This window comes from Stigmatopora nigra, unplaced genomic scaffold, assembly GCF_051989575.1.
Source record: "Stigmatopora nigra isolate UIUO_SnigA unplaced genomic scaffold, RoL_Snig_1.1 HiC_scaffold_25, whole genome shotgun sequence".
Taxonomy (NCBI): domain Eukaryota; kingdom Metazoa; phylum Chordata; class Actinopteri; order Syngnathiformes; family Syngnathidae; genus Stigmatopora; species Stigmatopora nigra.
The window spans coordinates 2,872,971-2,892,069 of record NW_027551604.1 but is presented as its reverse complement, the minus strand read 5'-3'; the positions used below and the strand labels follow the sequence as shown (position 1 = coordinate 2,892,069).

The following is a 19,099-nucleotide window of genomic DNA, read 5'->3' as shown; positions in this document are numbered from 1 at the left end:
TACCTCAAAACATTTCCTCAGAATTTTCCTCACATCTCAAATTTGTCTCTCCCCTCAAAACATTTCCTCAGAATCTAACTCATATCTCAAATATCCCATATATTCCCACACTCGTATGTCAAATCATAACTGAATTAGCAACCTGACCTCAAACCACTTGAACATTAGCCTTACCAACTGTCTTTCGAAAAAACTTTTTCACAAACAAAAGTAAATCAAAAGTGGTAAAGCCTATCAAATTCTAACGGACAATACCCTAACTATCTCTTTCCACCCACACACCCTCCATCTTTATTTCCAACCCAAACAAAGCATTTCCGCTCTCCCTGGTTGTGTCGCTCAGACTGCAGTGATTGTAGAAAACGAGGAGTGGCACCCCTCCTCCCATCCTCCCCACCCCATCCTCCCTCTCCATCCCATCTCCCCATCTCATCACCCACTGCAGCTCCACCTCCCCTCCATCCCGATCATGTGTTAGCGGTACCCTTCGCAGTCTAAAGCGCATGTGCCATGTGCGCACATGTGGCTGTTCAACCGACAGGACCTGCCGGTAGCGAATTATTCCCTCCTTGGATATCACGAAAACACCAAAATAATCCCACTTTGTCTACATTCGGAGTCTTTTAATCATCTCCTCTAAAAAAAAAAAGAGCATCTTGGAATTTTTAACCAGCCCTTGGAACGAAGACGGTCGATTCCTTGGATGTTTTTGACTGACATTCTGGTAAGGATGACATTCCCGTCTTCTTCTGCGCCTGATTTACTTGTTAGCTGCATTTAGATATTTTGACGATATTACCGTGAGAGGGATGATATGAATATGGGTATTGGAACCATTGCTGTTGCAATTTGGTTGTGATTACTCGGAGTTATTAGAAGACAACTTTGTTTGCATCTACTCATATGTAATGACTCCTTAAGGGATGCCGTATTTTCACGACTATAAGGCGCACCGCATTTTAAGGGGCACCCTCAATGAATGACATTTTTTTCCATATATAAGGCGCACTGTCTATTTTGGAGAACATTTAAGACTTTTAAGTGCGCCTTATAGTGGTGAAAATAGGGTAATTGCTATTGACTTCCAGGTATGAAGCACTCACTCACTACACAGTCACCTCTAGAGCCAGCCATTGTTGATGTTTTGGATTTTTTTTGTATAAAATCTTGCAGTGGGGGAGGAGCTATATGTTGGAAGATTTTGTAAACTAAGATGGCAACTGGATATTTAACAGTATTGTTTCAGTTCAGGCGTTTGTGTTTTTTTAATATCCGACAGTGGTGGTTTTTCGTTTTTGGTTTTCTGTTTTTCCATATATAAGGCGCACTGGATTATAAGGCGCACTGTCTATTTTGGAGAAAATTTAACACTTTTAAGTGTGTCTTATAGTCGTGAAAATACGGTATTTATGTATTCCTAATTGTACATAGTGTTTCAATGGGCTAGCCATTACACCAAACCTGTTTTTATATGACAATATTACCTCAAATTCTTCGCTATTAACTACTACACTAATGACAATGCTTTCTTTCAATCTTACCCTTGATTTTCCAGCTTCATTAATCATATAAATTACGATTTCTATGAACCATATGAGCATCTTTCAGTTTATTTTGTAATCTCTGCCCTCTCTTCATCCATTTTCTGTTCATTTCGTCTTTATGGAATTTAAGTGAGTAGATCAGAGCATGGCTTATTAAAACTAAAATGAGGAAGGAAAAGGGATTAGTCTGGCAAAAGTAGCAAGAGGGCAAAATGAGAGATTGACGGGAGGTCCGTAGAAAAGAGGATGAAGGAAGGGGAGTAAGGATAGAGTGACTAACATGTCTGGAAAAGTGCTTTTAAGGCTCAGGAGTCGGCTTACTCACGTCCGAAAGGAGGGAACGTGATATTCCGCTCTTGATTCAACACATGGATGCACTCTGATGGCCAAGAGCATCAATATTTATCACATTGCCCCAGAAAACATGATCGCTGCACAGGATGGGAAATATATATATAAAAAAAACAGATTAAATCCAATCAGGCCCACTTTGGATGGGACCTTTTGCACTCTACTGTGTTGGCAATTGCTTTTTTTTTAAAGGGTTGCTAAGAAGAACTTGGCGTTTCAGTACCAAAGACTGAGATTGACGTTAAATGTATTTTAAATGGGAGCAATTGTTATTTATTTTATTCCAATGGCGGCTTATGTATGAATTTTGGTTATGCTGAGTGACCTCCAGGCTATTTTGTTGGTGCATAACTGTGTTATATTGGACCAGTAAAGTGCGAAAATATGAATTTGTCCTTTAGAAATCTGATAAATAACTGAGTAGAGAAAAATATATTGAATTTATTCATAAATTTGCGACCTCATCAACTCCTTTTTAATTGCTAAGCTAAGGTTTCAAAGAGATATGAAACAGTACTTAGATATTGAACAGTACTTAGATATTAAACAGTAGTTAGATATTAAACAGTACTTGGATATTAAACCGTACTTAGATATTAAACAGTATTTAGATATTACACTGTACTTAGATATTCAACAGTCCTTGGATATTCAAGCAAGGTTGAAGCTAATGTTAGCGGTTCTTGCTAGCATTGATAATCAATTAATAGCTAAAGAATGAATAAAACTATCAATATAATGTAAACAGATGAAGAACGAATTAATATTAGTATATAGTGGCCTTTATAAAGCTGATAAATAACTAAAGTAAAGAAAAATATATCAAATTGTTTCAGAAATTTGACATCATAACCTTTTTAATTCGTCAGCTATAACATTGCGTTTGAGGCTAACTTTAGCGGTTCTTGCTAGCATAGATAATGAACTAATAACTTAACAATGAATAAAACTATCATGTAAACAGATGGAGAACTAATTAATATTAAGTACGTCTTAATATTCAGATCCTTTATTATAATTAATTCATTCATTGATAATGGCCTTTATAATCTGAGCCATATTGTCTAAAAAATAGTCTATTAAAGCCTAGTTTCGTTAAAAAAAATTAATCAACTAATCCCTGGACACGCCTCCAAGTTTATTGCCTCCGGGAACTTTCTTACGTAGTATAGTTTTACAAATGCTTACAATGTCTTATTCTGGGTATGTTAATTATTTTCATAATATCCGAAATGTTGGTTTAAGCACCAACAAGATTCTAGCTTTTTTTTTCATAAACATTTTATAGTACATACTATATCGTGTTTGGTCCTAAATGAGCAAATCACATAGTCCGAAGATGAATCACACAATGTGTCACCCGTGAATGGAAACTCCACCCACCACTAAGCCCCACCCCCCTTCCCTCCGCCATTCCCTCGGAGCTGAGAAACGAACATTTCTCGATATGAAAGAATTATTCAAACATCACATTCGGTGGTCCAGATCGAGACTAGATCAAACCGGATCAGTGTTAATAGATTCAACACCAAATGACTCGTGTTTAATTAGTTACCCACCCCCCTCATATCGCACAATTGATTTAATAGCTGCCAATGATATGACCAAGGCTCAAGATTAACATTAGGTGTTGAAAATACGGTAATTGCTATTGACTTCCAGGTATGAAGCACTCACTATTTTACAGTCACCTCTAGATCCAGTCATTGTTGATGTTTTGGATTTTTTTGTATCAAATCTTGCGGTGTGGGAGGAGCTATATGATGGAAGATTTTGTAAATCAAGATGGCATCTGCATATTTAACAGTATTGTTTCAGTTCAGGCGTTTGTGTTTTTTTAATATCTGACAGTGGTGGTTTTTCATTTTTGGTTTTCTGTTTTTTCCATATATAAGGCGCACTGGATTATAAGGCGCCCTGTCTATTTGGGAGGAAATGTAAGACTTTTAAGTGCGCCTTATAGTGGTGAAAATAGGGTAATTGCTATTGACTTCCAAGTATGAAGCACCCACTATTTTACAGTCACCTCTAGAGCCAGTCATTGTTGATGTTTTGGATTTTTTGTATCAAATCTTGCGGTGGGGGAGGAGCTATATGATGGAAGATTTTGTAAACCAAGATGGCATCTGCATATTTAACAGTATTCTGTCAGTTCAGGCGTTTGTGTTTTTTTAATATCCGACAGTGGTGATTTTTCGTTTTTGGTTTTCTGTTTTTTCCATATATAAGGCGCACTGGATTATAAAGCGCACTGTCTATTTTGGAGAAAATGTAAGACTCTTAAATGCACCTTGTAGTCGTGAAAATACAGTACGTTTTTATTTTTTAGGATTTTTTGTTTTTATTCTGCGTGGAGGCCACTATTGGTTGAAGTACTATTGTTTATTCAATATATTTTTTTGCATTTATCAGTGTCAGTACAGATTTTGTTGTTTTCCAGCCTTATTCTATTTCAACCTTGACTGTAGAAGCTAAATTCCCTATTTTCCATATATAAGGCGCACCACATTATAAGGCGCATCACATTATAAGGCACATCACATTATAAGGCGCACCCTCAATGAATGGCATATTTTATTTTTTTCCATATATAAGGCGCACTGGATTATAAGGCGCACTGTCTATTTTGGAGAAAATTTAGGACTTTTAAGTGCGCTTTATAGTCCTGAAAATACGGTATATGCCAAATGGCCTCTCACGCTCGGTGGCTTGACATCAGCGTTAAATCTTTGACAGAAGTCCTACTACATACACCACATTGTCTTCTTCCTCCTCCACACAGCTGGAGATCAATCTGAACTAATACATATTTAGTTGAGACCTTTCTCTCAAACCCCCTCCTGTGAGTTTGACACACTCCAACATCCTGGAACATTCTGCTCCTGACAAATCCTTGTGGGAAAGATTCTAAAAAGCTGCTTCAATGGTTCACAGCATGCTTGGAAATATAGAGAACATTTCAATGCATTGAGGGGAAATAATCCATTCCTTGATGCTGGTTGGCCTTAAGTGTTGAGGGATTTTGCTTAGTCGTCTTTTTTACAGATAAAAATTGTACTTTACGATGAGTATGGGACTTTTTTTTGTTAGATGTTGGGTAAGTTATGACGAGTGTCATGAGATTTTTAAAAATTAGAAGTGTTTATTGTCATTATACATAGCTGGGGATAAGGAAATTGGTGGCGATATGTAAGGAAGTGTGTTTTCCTAGTTCAAAAAAACATAAATATGTAATAAAATAATATAAAATGTATTGTTGAAAATGTAAAAAGTCACATAGAATTATAAAAAGTCATATAGAGTTGTTAAAAGTCACATAGAAGTATAAAAAGTCACGTCAAAAATATAAAAATTCACGTCAAAATATAGCACATGATACGAAACATATAAAAAAGTGCATCCGTTAACAGTACATAGGAAAACTTTAACAGAAAAAAGGACTCAAGTATTAACATACTCATTACTCATCATTAAAGTAAAAAGTATAAAGTACAAAGTCAAGTAAAAAGGAATGTATTAAGAAATATTAAAATGTCTTTTTAAAAAAGATGGAGGGGCTGTAAAACACGAAAAATAAACAAGAGTGGACACAGCTACTGCCACTGGCTTCCGTGTGATGGCGCCATCTTGGGGAAAAAAAGAAAAAAAAACATTATTTGGACAACGTCGTCAGGCCGGATTAAAAACCCCAACGGGACATATGTAGCCCGCGGGCCGTAGTTTGCCCATATCTGATTTAGTGCATACTGTTTGGGCACCCCGTCCACTTTGAGGAAATTTTTTAACTTTTATATTAATATATAAAGTTTTTTTTAATCACTTAAGGGGAATTATAATCATTAATAAGGGCCGAGGTTGCCAGGTATGCCAAGGAAACATCAGTAACTGCAAATAGTTTATACATCCATCCCTGTAAAGGGCAGTAGCTAAATTTCCAGATTTTTCCTAAAAATGGCAAGATGGCTAGATAGAAACATACAAATCCCCTTGTGATCTTACAAAACAGAGTATATTGATATTCTGGGCAACCTCTGCCTTGGCGCGTTAAAACTGTGGCCGACATTTAATTTGCAAGCAAAATGAGATGAACTTTGCGTGAGAGCCGTTCGCTCTCCACCTGTAATGGAAATGTCCTTACTCTACTTGTAATCTGATTTATGGGATGTACACATGTGGGGACGTCTACAGTGTGTGTCGGATAAAAAAAAAAATGCTGATAATTATAGACAGGTTTGTCATTTTCTTCACCTGGTTCCGATAAAACTGTTGCCAGGGAAGTGGATGATGTTATCTTTTTAAAGAGACGGTACGCTATTTCCTCTGTTTATCTAACACAGGGATGGGCAAACTACGGCCCGCGGGCCACATCCAGCCCCCTAAGCTTTTTTATCCGGCCCAATGACGTTGTCCAAATAGTTTATTTATTTATTTATGTATTTATTTTCTCCCCAAGATGGCGCTGTCACACGGAATCCAGTGGCAGTAGCTCTGTCCACTCTGATTTGTTTTTGGTGTTTTACAGCCCCTCTATCTTTTTTTAATATTTAATATTTTAATATTTCTTAATACATTCCTTTATACTTGACTTTGTACTTTATACTTTTTACTTTAATGATGAGTGATGAGTATGTTAATACTTTAGTCCTATTTTTCTATTTATGTTTCATATGTACTGTTAACGGATGCACTTTTTTATATGTATCGTATCTTGTTGCTGACCCCGCCCATCTGTCGAATTTTTTAAAGTCAATATGGCCGCCAGGCCCAAAAGTTTGCCCACCCCTGATCGAACAAGATGTTTCTGTGGCAATAATGTCAAATTAAACGTGATATTAAGCGGAATTGCCGCTTATTAAAACAGGAATAACAAGTAACTTTAGCTTATTGCCGCTATTGCGTTGCCTTCAAGTCACGTGGGAGATTTCCACGTCTTGTACTGTGACGTGAAATTATTTTAGGAAACAGTTCAGCGGGCCACTTTTGCTCTTTCCGAACGACAATTTCAGAAAAATAAAAACAGTTTTGTCTAGAAGTCGTGTGGCGATCTCGCCGTTTTCTGAACAATTCCGCCTCTGTAGTTTTTTGATCTGCAAAACAGTTTATGACACCAATTTACCTGCTGTCCCAGTTTTGCCGGCGCTGTTAACATCTGCTTGAAATGTGCTCTGAAGCTTCGTTTTTTTATTTTAATTGATGTTGCAAACAGATGCATGATGGGAGGACATTTAGCAATGGCTGCCGCGTTGGTCAGTGATAGTTTTGATGAAGTTATGTTTCAAAATAGCTTGAGAAACTCTTGGAATTTCCACGCCTGCCTCATTAATTCTCCACTTGGACTTGACAGTTTGGGGTCTAAAATATTTATCAGTTTAGGCCTTATATTATTTAAGCCAGACTGCATTCGTTTTTTCAACTTGTTTGACAGAGGTTCAAGGGTGAAGACGATAAGATTATTGCAAAAAAATCTTCTTTTTAAAAATATTCTTCCTAAAATATGTTACTGTTCTTTAGATGCCCTTTCTAACATGACCTAGGAGCAGGAATCAAACTCTGTGTTTTGTATTTTCTTCCTACCCTTCAAAGTTTTGCCTTTCACACTGTTTCACTCTGTTCTAATAAGGCATTTTTTTGTAGTCCGTTTTTTTTTCTTTTTAATTACTCGAAAGACCTTTGACATGTGTTTTACTGTTATAGCTTTTAAGCATTGTGATAGCTTAGTTCAGTTAAGTCACCCATACCCATACCATACCCATACCCATACATATACCCATACATATACCCATACATATACCCATACATATACCCATACATATACCCATACATATACTCATACATATACCCATACATATACCCATACATATACCCATATATATACCCATACCCACATACCCACATACCCACATACCCACATACGCCCATACCCCATACCCAAACCCATATATATACCCATACCCACATACCCACATACCCACATACCCACATACCCACATACCCCCATACCCACATACGCCCATACCCCATACCCAAACCCATACACATACCCATACCCATACCATACCCATACATATACTCATATATATACCCATACACACATACCTAAATACCCACATACCCACATACACACATACCCACATACCCCCATACCCCCATACCCATATACCCACATATCCACACCCCATACCCAAAGCCATACCCATACATATACCAATATATACTCATACCCACACCCACATACCCACACCCACATACCCACACCCCATACCCATACATATACCAATATATACCCATACCCACATACCCACACCCTCATACCCACATACCCATACCCCATACCCATACATATACCAATATATACCCATACCCACATACCCACACCCACATACCCACACCCACATACCCACACCCACATACCCACATTCCCACATCCCCACATACCCACATACCCACATACCCACACACCCACATACCCCATACCCTAAACCCCATACCCCATTTTGCCGGTATCGTTGAGAGATGATCCCAAATAACTAACCCCATATTTACCCCAAAGTATTGACTCAACTTGTCCTCAAATCCAACATCTCCACTACCCCCAAATACAACCTCCCCTTCACTGCAAGAGTAAATAACAGTTCCCAGGATACTATTTTCAAAAATCCACTTTTTTTTAGTCCCTGGATACTTTTGTATATAAAATATGTCAACACAGGAGAAGACTAAGCCGAATGATGCAAGGCGAGCAAGCAAGCAGTACTCTCAGCACAACACTCTGCTTTTTAGCACCATGACAGCTGCACACATCTGCTCTGCTTTCACTGGCGGTTGGTTTCATAGTGCTCTCACACTTATTTATTCATGCTCTCCGACCACACCAGTCTCCCCATGTGGACTCGCCATAACCATAGTTTCCCTACATGCTAATGTATGCAGATCACTTGGCTTAATCCCTCCCCCGTCATGGTTGCCATGTTGATTCAATGTCTCTAGCGACTCATTTCTCGAGTACCCTCCCCCCCTTGACATGTACTCAGGTGAGATTTAATGGAGGTGTGTTAAATTCTCATCAGGTTTGTAAGAGATGAGGTCGAACTCATTGAAATGCCCAGCCATATCGAGGGTTTGTTTATAGTGAAATCCATCCCTCAGGCGTGAGCTACTTTGCTAAGGGCGAACTGTAAGAGACCAGGTTGATGCAGAGATTCTTCATTTGGTCGGACCATTGAGTGAAAAAATGGATGGTTATTCATCAATCTCTCAATCCAGGAGGTCTCTTTAATTAACGGTTGATTTTGGATTTGACTGATTTGTACTAGCTTGTGATATATGTCATATTTATACACACTCTGTTCAAATTATTCGACCGGAGGTGGTTGATAGGCAGGATTCTGTAAGTGTCTGCGCCCCGTCTGCGTAGTAAAACTCATGAATGATTCTTTTAATTGGTTAATTTTTAGTAGTTTTTATGGTTCTTTTTTAGGAATTTGGAATTTGGAATCTTAGTCCATCACGGGAGTACAAAAATATATTTTTAGTATTACAGATTTACAAAAATATGTTACAAAAATATTTGTTTCTGGAATTCTACTCGATTTTCCCACACAAAAAAAAGCATACAATGAAAATAGTAACAAAAATAAAATAAAAAACCTGATCGACTGCCTCCGGTCGGTTATGCTTACTATGTTACCTTTATATTTTCGTATTGTGCCTCCTAATCGAAGTACTTTTTTATCTGATCTTCCAATCCAGAAGTGATAGTGCTCCCTACATAGATTGGTCAGTTAGTACAGTCGAATATATCTGTCAATTTCGGACAATTGCTTTTCTTATTAATGATTGCAATTCCCCTTATTAAGCTAAAAAAAATGGCTATGCATTACTCCACATATAAAATATATATACATCCAAAGGCCAAAAACTAATAAAAAACCTACTAATATTCAAGAAAAGCAAACTGAAAGAATTGAAACATGATTCCTAAGCACATTTGCCATAATGACAAGGACCATTTAACACCACAGCTTCTTGACATGTGCTATACACACTTAAAAGTACACACATATACACACACTGACCTTTCCAATACATGGAATGTGTCAACTCTGAGTATGTAGCATCGTGCTTAACATCACTCAACATCCTTCACCTCTGATTGGGTGGCACATTCAGGTGTCCAACAAAGGACATGGCGCGGCGACCTTCCCGTAGATCACCGCCTAATTTGCATAACGACCTCTACCTTCTCATAATTAGCCCCGTGACCTTGATCCGGGTCAGGTGAATGGGGGTGTTACTAATTAGCTTTGCATTTACAACTTACTAGGACCTGGCCAATGGGATGCTCGGGGGCACCATTTTAACGGAGGAAGGCAATAAAATACTGCATTAAACTTTTATTGAGCCCCCAGGCAATGATTTAATTAACATTTTAGCATTGTTTGCTAACATGCAACTGTAAAAGCAAGCCGACTGTTGTTTGGTAGAATTAAAAGCTAGTTGTTGGAGATAGACTAAATTATTGGCAGTAGTTGAATGCATTGTGGAAAGGAAATAGGTTAGTGATACTTATGGGTATTATTAGAGTTTCTAAAGTAATGGTAATAGGAATATATTACAAGTATTGTTGTAAGCGGCCAGGCGTGTTGCTGTGATGCACGTCAAGTTAAGTTGTTGTTCGTCACCGAGATTTTCAAAATATCTAAGAAATCTGCATAAATACTTTCTACCGTATTTTCACGACTATAAGGCACACCCTCAAGGAATGACTTTTTGCATATATAAGGCGCACTGTATTTTAAGGTGCACTGTCTATTTTGGAGAACATTTAAGACTTTTAAGTGCGCCTTATAGTGGTGAAAATACGGTAATTGCTCTTGACTTCCAGGTATGAGGCACTCACTACTTTACAGTCACCTCTAGAGCCAGCCATTGTTGATGTTTTGGATTTTTTTGTATAAAATCTTGCAGTGGGGGAGGAGCTATATAATGGAAGATGTTGTAAACTAAGATGGCATCTGCATATTTAACAGTATTGTTTCAGTTCAGGCGTTTGTGTGTTTTTTAATATCCGACAGTGGTGGTTTTTTGTTTTTGGTTTTCTATCTTTTCCATATATAAGGCGCACTGGATTATAAGGCGCACTGTCTATTTTGGAGAAAATTAAAGACTTTTAAGTGCGCCTCATGGTCGTGAAAATACGGTACTTTAATTTCAAGCCGTTATTGTTGATTGTTGAAAGCCTGTAAATCACAGGTGTCAAAGTGGCAGCCCGGGGGCCAAATCTGGCCCGCTGCATCATTTTGTGTGGCCCGGGAAAGTAAATGATGAGTGCCGACTTTCTGTTTTAGGATCAAATTCAAATGAAGGGCATAGATATATATTACATTTCCAGATTTTCCCCCTTATAAATCAATAATTGGCATTTTTAAATATTTTTTTTCTGTTTTTAGTTCAAAAATAATTTTGTAAAATCTAAAAATATCTAAAAAAAAATCTAAAACAAACACTGTTTCAGATCTATAAAAAACATCGTCACAATCTAAGCTAGCAGTGTGACAATGCTTATATCTGCCCGCCATGACACGTTTTCCAATCCCTCATCCCTTAGCAGCTTGATCATACGATCATAAAATATGGCGCTATCGTAATATGTCATGTACAACACTGTTTTATAGCAACACCATTGAAAGATACAAAATATTTCTTGTGAGCCAATCTCATTGGCCTTTACTTCGAAAAAAAAAACTATTTTCCCATTCTGTTCGTGTAAACAAAAAGTAAACAAACACAAAAACAAATTACCAATGCAGAACATTCGTTACAATTCATCACAATGAATATTTCGGATTGCTTCTCGTTTTAAAAGACCATCGTGAGTCCTTTTTTTTTCGTGCCGTGGCTTGAAAGCGTCGTGCAATAAAACAGGAAAACTAAAGTAGGCCCAAAAAATTGTTAATTAACGACAAAAGCAGGCGAGATGTCTTCCGAACAAGAGCATGTTCTCAATTATTTACACAAAAGCAATCCTGAAAACCCACTTTTCTTTCTCGTCCGTGCGAGGCAGATGCTCATGTGGGCATGCAAAACAAACAGTGTGGTGCAAGGTAGAGGTTTTTTTTTTTAATGTTTCTATGCTACCTTGGCTTCCATTGACGCTGATAGACGTTTTGAATGGGAGAGTCCGGTGCTAAGATGTTTGGTCGCTGGACGTTTGGTCGCTGGACGTTTGGTCGCTGGACGTTTGGTCGCTGGACGTTTGGTCGCTGGACGTTTGGTCGCTGGACGTTTGGTCGCTGGACGTTTGGTCGCTGGACCTTTGGTCGCTGGACGTTTGGTCGCTGGACGTTTGGTCGCTGGACGTTTGGTCGCTGGACGTTTGGTCGCTGGACGTTTGGTCGCTGGACGTTTGGTCGCTGGACGTTTGGTCGCTGGGCGTTTGGTCGCTGGGCGTTTGGTCGCTGGGCGTTTGGTCGCTGGGCGTTTGGTCGCTGGGCGTTTGGTCGCTGGACGTTTGGTCGCTGGACGTTTGGTCGCTGGACGTTTGGTCGCTGGACGTTTGGTCGCTGGACGTTTGGTCGCTGGACGTTTGGTCGCTGGACGTTTGGTCGCACGGACGTTTGGTCGCTGGACGTTTGGTCGTTGGACGTTTGGTCGCACGGACGTTTGGTCGCACGGACGTTTGGTCGCTGGACGTTTGGTCGCTGGACGTTTGGTCGCCCGGACGTTTGGTCGCCCGGACGTTTGGTCGCCCGGACGTTTGGTCGCCCGGACGTTTGGTTGCCCGGACGTTTGGTCGCCCGGACGTTTGGTAGCCGGTCTTTTGGTCCCTTTAGGTTGCCGGTCTTTTGGTCGCCGGTCAAATGGTGACAGATAGTTTACTGTTAAAGCAAGCTATCAAAATTATATTCAGTTTAATATCTAAGAGAGAGTTTAATATCTAAGGGAGAGAGAGTTTAATATCTAAGTGAGAGAGTTTAATATCTAAGTGAGAGAGTTTAATATCTATTAGAGAGAGTTTAATATCTAAGAGAGAGAGTTTAATATCTAAGAGAGAGAGTTTAATATCTAAGAGAGAGAGTTTGATATCTAAGAGAGAGAGTTTAATATCTAAGGGAGAGAGAGTAATATCTAAGAGAGAGAGTTTAATATCTAAGAGAGAGAGTTTAATATCTAAGGGAGAGAGAGTTTATTATCTAAGAGAGAGTTTAATATCTAAGAGAGAGAGAGTTTGATATCTAAGAGAGAGATAGTTCAATATCTAAGATAGAATTTAATATCTAAGTACATTTGATCGTGACCAAAAGACCAGTGACCAAACGTCCGGCAGCTTATACGAGAGAAATGGTAAAATTCAACGATTTTAAGGCAATTTTATGGGTCCGGCTTATACGCGGAGTCGGCTTATATGTGAGAAAATACAGTAATGATGAATAAATAATCTAAAATAACTAATCAATAAGTAAGTAGTGAACATAATAAATAACTCATAGTTGAAATTGGTGAAGAAACTGTCTTTGAGTCTGTTTGTCTTGGCTGTTATGGCCTTGTAGAGCCTGCTAGAGGGCAGAAGATGCAATGCTGTGTCATGGCTAAAAGTGACCATGATATATGCAATGTGATTATATTACTTTTATGCTTTATCTAGATTTCTGTGCCAAAGGATAGAGCCAATGGACTTTATATTCCCGATTTAATTATCTTAATTTAAGGACTGCTCTATTGCCTTAATGGCTATTACAGCTATTTTTCTTTCACTGGCGGGCTGGCAAAAGTAGATATTATTTTACAAGCGCTGACTGGCTACTTGAATTTAAAAGAAAAAAATGTAATTAGTCGGTGCTTTTTTTATTTGACACAATAGGCCAATGATTCCAACCATTGTGCTGCATTGATATTATCCAATTTCAATTAAATGGTTGGAATATTAGTGTTTTAAAGGGTGGTGATGGTTTGTGGTTGGTAGAGAAATTAAAAGGCTTTCCATTAGATGGTTTAAGGCAGTGCTGTTTAATTTTTTTTTATGTGTCATATATTATTTTTGGGGGGGTTAATATGTCTACAAACTATGAAGAAAGAAGAAACTAATTTACAACTACAACTAACTAGTATAATTTACTTTGACTTTATTGGTCTTAATGTCAATATTGTCATTTTTTAGCCACTTAATTGTCAATTCACTCTTTAATATTTAAAAAAAATATTTATAGATGAAATTAGAAATGTGAAAATATACAATTTTATATAAAATTGTATATTTTCACTTTATATACATATATATATATATATATATATACATATCCATAAATATATACATATATTATAAAATGTGTACATTTTCACTTTTCTAATTTCTAAAAATGTATTTCTAAAATAATATTTTAAAAATTAATAAAATAATATTTGTTGCAGTATTCTGTTTTAAAATGAAAAACAGTCATATATATTTTTATATATATATATTTTTTTTCATGCACATTTTAACATTAAAACAAAAAGAGAATAAAGAAATATTATTTTTTAAGCCTTAAAATAACACAAAAACAAATAGTTTTATCTTTACATTTTTTTGAATGATTATTTATTTATAGCTGCCACAATTTTCTTATTTTCTTTTAATTTTAAATATTTAAGGGCCTTGATTTTGACACTGTTAGCACAGAGTATATATTTAGCTTGTTGTAAAAAAATAATAACAATCAAATAGGAATTCATATATAAAAACATACTTAACCACAATAGCCGTCCATTATTCCCCGTCAATGGTAGCTAATAAGCTAATTTATCCATTTTCTTTCTTGGAAGCAGTGCATATATCTCCAATAAAGTATTTATATTTAGAAATATCTTGTTCCGAATTGCCAATAATCAGATTACGGTAACAAGGTTTTGTAGAAAGCAGGTTGAATGTCTCTAATCAAGCAAGCCTTTTTCCGTCGAAGTGGCTTGCTCATTTTCTCTCAAAACATCCGCTATAGAGTTGTTTTTAAATAGATAGCGGCCGCCGTGATAATTACAGAGTCGACGCAAGTGTGTCAAACGTGTAATTAGAAATTAGCCTGCTCGGGAAATAATCTGAAAATACATTTATGTCCCGCGGCTAGAACGATAGCTCATTATCAAAGATGACAATAATGTCAATTGGCGGGCGATACGACGCGGGGGTGCACGAGTACCGAGGACGATCCAAAAGTACAATTGGGGAACACGTCCTGGAGCATTTTCATTAGCGCTCGGCGAAAGTTAAGAGGCAGTCGCCCACTCCTCGATGCGCCCGTCTGGTTGCTATGGAAACAAGCGCAGAAGAGGTAAGAAGTCGGAAAGGCCAAGTATAGTTTCGGGAGTCCTGATCAGCAGGGATGGTATGTCTTGCTTTTTTTTTTAAAGAAATAGAAGTACAATCTAGGCGGAGGAAGGAGGAATACTATAGATCAAGGGTGTCAGACTCGGGTTGGTTCGTGGGGGGTTTTAACGTCAACTTGATTTTAAGTGGGCCGGACCATTTTAGATATAATATTTAGATTTTTTTTATGGATAAATGGATTAAATGAACTGGATTAAAAGCCCTGAATATTCAGTTTTTTTATAGGTCTAAAACTATGTTTATTTTAGATTTTTTTTAATATATTTTTTGATTTTACAAAAATATTTTTGAACTAAAAACACAGAAAAAATGATTAAAAATGACAATTTTTGATTTAAAAGGAGGAAAATCAGGAATTTTAATATTTATCCTTCTTTTTTAAAATATATTTTTAGATTTTACAAAATGATTTTTGAACTAAAACCGAAAAAAATGATTAAAAAATTACATTAATTGATGAAAAGGGGGGAAAATCAGGAAATTTAATATATATCTATATCTCATATTAATTTGATCCTAAAATAGAAAATCAGCACTTTATGTTCTATATTAAAGTGGAAAACAGTATTTGCATATATTTTTAGATTTTACAAAATGATTTTTTGAACTAAAAACACACAAAAAAATGACCAAAAAAATGACAATTATTGATTAAAAAGGGCGAAATCAGGAAATATAATATACATCTATACCATTCATTTTAATTTGATCCTAAAACAGAAAATTGGCACTCATGATTTACCTTCCCGGGCCCCACAAAATGATCCGGCGGGCCACATTTAGCCCTCGGGCCGCCACTTTGACACGTGACGTAAGCTCATAAAAAGCCATGCCCCACTTTTTACGGATGAGCCAGTAAATGTTTGACAATATCATCTTTTATACATCAATTATGCTTTAAAAATGGATTACCTGCAGCCCCAAAATTGCTCATTAGCAATATACAGTGTATATGATACATACATATAATGCAGCGTTCCTGGTGGGAGCCCCCGCTGCCTCCCACCTAACTCCAACTCGACCTTGTTGATAATTAAAGATCACCAGCTGTGATTTGGAATCAATACGTTGCATGCTAATATCACCGCTATGGGCTATTTATTCATATTGTGGAGTAACTGCGATCATAAAGATCACTTTATGTCACGGAGCTCACACTTATGCCCCTCCCCCAAACCAAGGGCAAGATGTCAGGTTGAGGAATTTTTCACGTTGCAACATTCCGGAGAGTGCTAACCACCCGACCACTGTTCGGTTAGGAATCAAGTAAATGTACACAGCACTTGAATTTGGCTGCTTTCTTAACTTAGGTTAAGTTAGGTTAGACCAGGGGTGGGTAAACTTTTTGCCCCGGGGGGCCACATTGACTTTAAAAATGTGACAGATGGGCGGGGTCAGCACGAGATATGATACATATAAAAAAGTGCATCCGTTAACAGTGCATATGAAACATCAACAGAAAAAAAGGACTCGAAGTATTAACATACTCATCACTCATCATTAAGGTAAAAAGTATAAAGTACAAAGTCAAGTCAAAAGGAATGTATTAAGAAATATTAAAATGTAATTTAAAAAAAGATAGAAGGGCTGTAAAACACCAAAAACACAAGATATGATACAAATAAAAAAGTACATCCGTTAACAGTACATATGAAACATAAACAGAAAAAAAGGACTCCAGTATTAACATACTCATCACTCATCATTAAAATAAAAAGTACAAAGTCAAAAGGAATGTATTAAGAAATATTAAAATGTTATTTAAAAAAAGATAGAAGGGCTGTAAAACACCAAAAACACAAGATATGATACAAATAAAAAAGTGCATCCGTTAACAGTACACAAAAAACATAAACAGAAAAAAAGGACTAACGGATTAATATAGTCATCACTCATCATTAAAGTAAAAAGTATAAAGTACAAAGTCAAGTCAAAAGGAATGTATTAAGAAATATTAAAATGTCATTTAAAAAAATATAGACACTAAATTTCACCCTGATAGAAAATCCTTACTTTATACTGATAATGAGAAAATCGTTGCAAACAATAACCAATCCTGAAGAACAATATGCATAATATACCGTATTTTCACGACTATAAGGCGCACTTAAAAGTCTTAAATTTTCTCCAAAATAGACAAGGCGCCCGCCTTATAATGTGATGCGCCTTATATATGGAAAATACGGTATTTAGCTTCTACAGTCAAGTTTGAAATAGAATAAGGCTGGAAAACAACAAAATCTGTTCTGACACTGATAAATGCAAAAAAAATATATTGAATAAACAATAGTACTTCAACCAATAGTGGCCTCCACGCAAAATAAAAACAAAAAATCCTAAAAAAAAAAAAAACAACGTACTGTATTTTCACGACTATAAGGCGCACTTAAGTCTTAGATTTTTCTCCAAAATAGACAGTGCACCTTATAATCCAGTGCGCCTTATATATGGAATAAATTAAAATGTGCCATTCATTGAGGGTGCGCCTTATAATCCACTGCGCCTTATCTATGGGAAAAATCTCATTCATTGAGGGTGTGCCTTATATTGCAGTGCGCCTTATAGTCGTGAACATACGGTAGTTGGAATTTGGATGTTTTATTTTTCTTTTGTGCATGTAAACACATTTCTTGAGTATTTCGGTTGCCAAAATCTCTCATCACTTTTGCTGTCAAGGCCAGTAGACACGTTTTGGAACAGAAACAAATGTTCTATGCAGCTCCAGTATTTCTGCACTACTATTTCAGATTTCTGTTTCAAGTTCATGACAATGAGCTCTGCCTGCTTCTCAATAAGACACTCTGTAACAGGCATAAGTTTAGAAAGAAGGTGAAGGGGAAAAAGAAAAAAAACTGTAAGTTCTGCTGAGAGTAGCAACTTCTACCAACTCTGCACTCTGTATTTTATTATATGCGTTAGAATGCCAGGTAAAATAGATTTTACAATATAGAACAAAACAAAGTATGCTGAATTACAGCGCTGAATTGTTTTTCAAGGGCTAGTCAAATACATCTTTTCAGTTAAAAACCGGCCATTTCTACTACTATAGAAATGTTTTGAAAGAAAAATTTAATAAAACTGAAATATATATATTGTTGAAAATGTGAATAGTTTGATTAAAATAATGAATTCCACTGAAAAAATGTTTCTGAAGAATAAAATAGTTCAATGATGACTTATTATATCACAGCAAAAAAACAAAATTGAGTCCTGAAAGTATGTTTCATTTACTTTAAGTTGGAAAATGTGATATGACGTTTTTTCTTTTTTAAAAATACAATAAAAATATTAATATTTGCAATTTAGATGGCCCAAAAATTTAATTAAATTGAATGACTAAATTGATTTATTGTCATCATACTAGTTTAATGATATTTAAAGCAGTACCAAAAAGTGCATAAATAACAACAACAATCATTCAACTAAATAATCAATAAATAATAATAACGTAGTATTATTTTGGGAAGAATAAACCAAAAAGTCACTTGTCTTATTCGGAAATTTAACCATATATTCCTCCGCATTTTTGCTCAACTGCACCCCCTAGGTGTACTTCCACATCAATAATATTTTAAAATTTCCATAGAGACTAATTCATCCCATCTCATCACTACAACATTATATTTAGTCACTTGCTTTGAGATTTATCCCTACTATCCTCCGCATTGTAGCTCAATGGCGCCCCCTAGGCGTACTACCACTTCAATAATATTTTGATATTTCCTTAAAAAACATCCATCCAATCTCATCACTAAAATAATATATTTAGTCACTTGCTTTATGAGGACATTTAAGCATACTATCCTCCGCATTTTGCTCAACAGCACCCTCTAGTTGCACTTCC

The 19,099-nt window shown here is 36.6% G+C and overlaps 1 protein-coding gene across 2 annotated transcripts in view; it reads left to right on the top strand.

Moving 5' to 3' along the window:
• Positions 1–513: 513 nt before the first annotated feature.
• lingo1a (leucine rich repeat and Ig domain containing 1a) overlaps positions 514–19,099 on the top strand; it is a 78,416-nt gene continuing 59,830 nt past the window's right edge. For both annotated transcript variants that reach the window (XM_077711180.1, XM_077711179.1), the window contains exon 1: positions 514–724. The gene's annotated coding sequence lies outside the window, so the exon portion shown is untranslated. The remainder of the gene's footprint in view (positions 725–19,099) is intronic.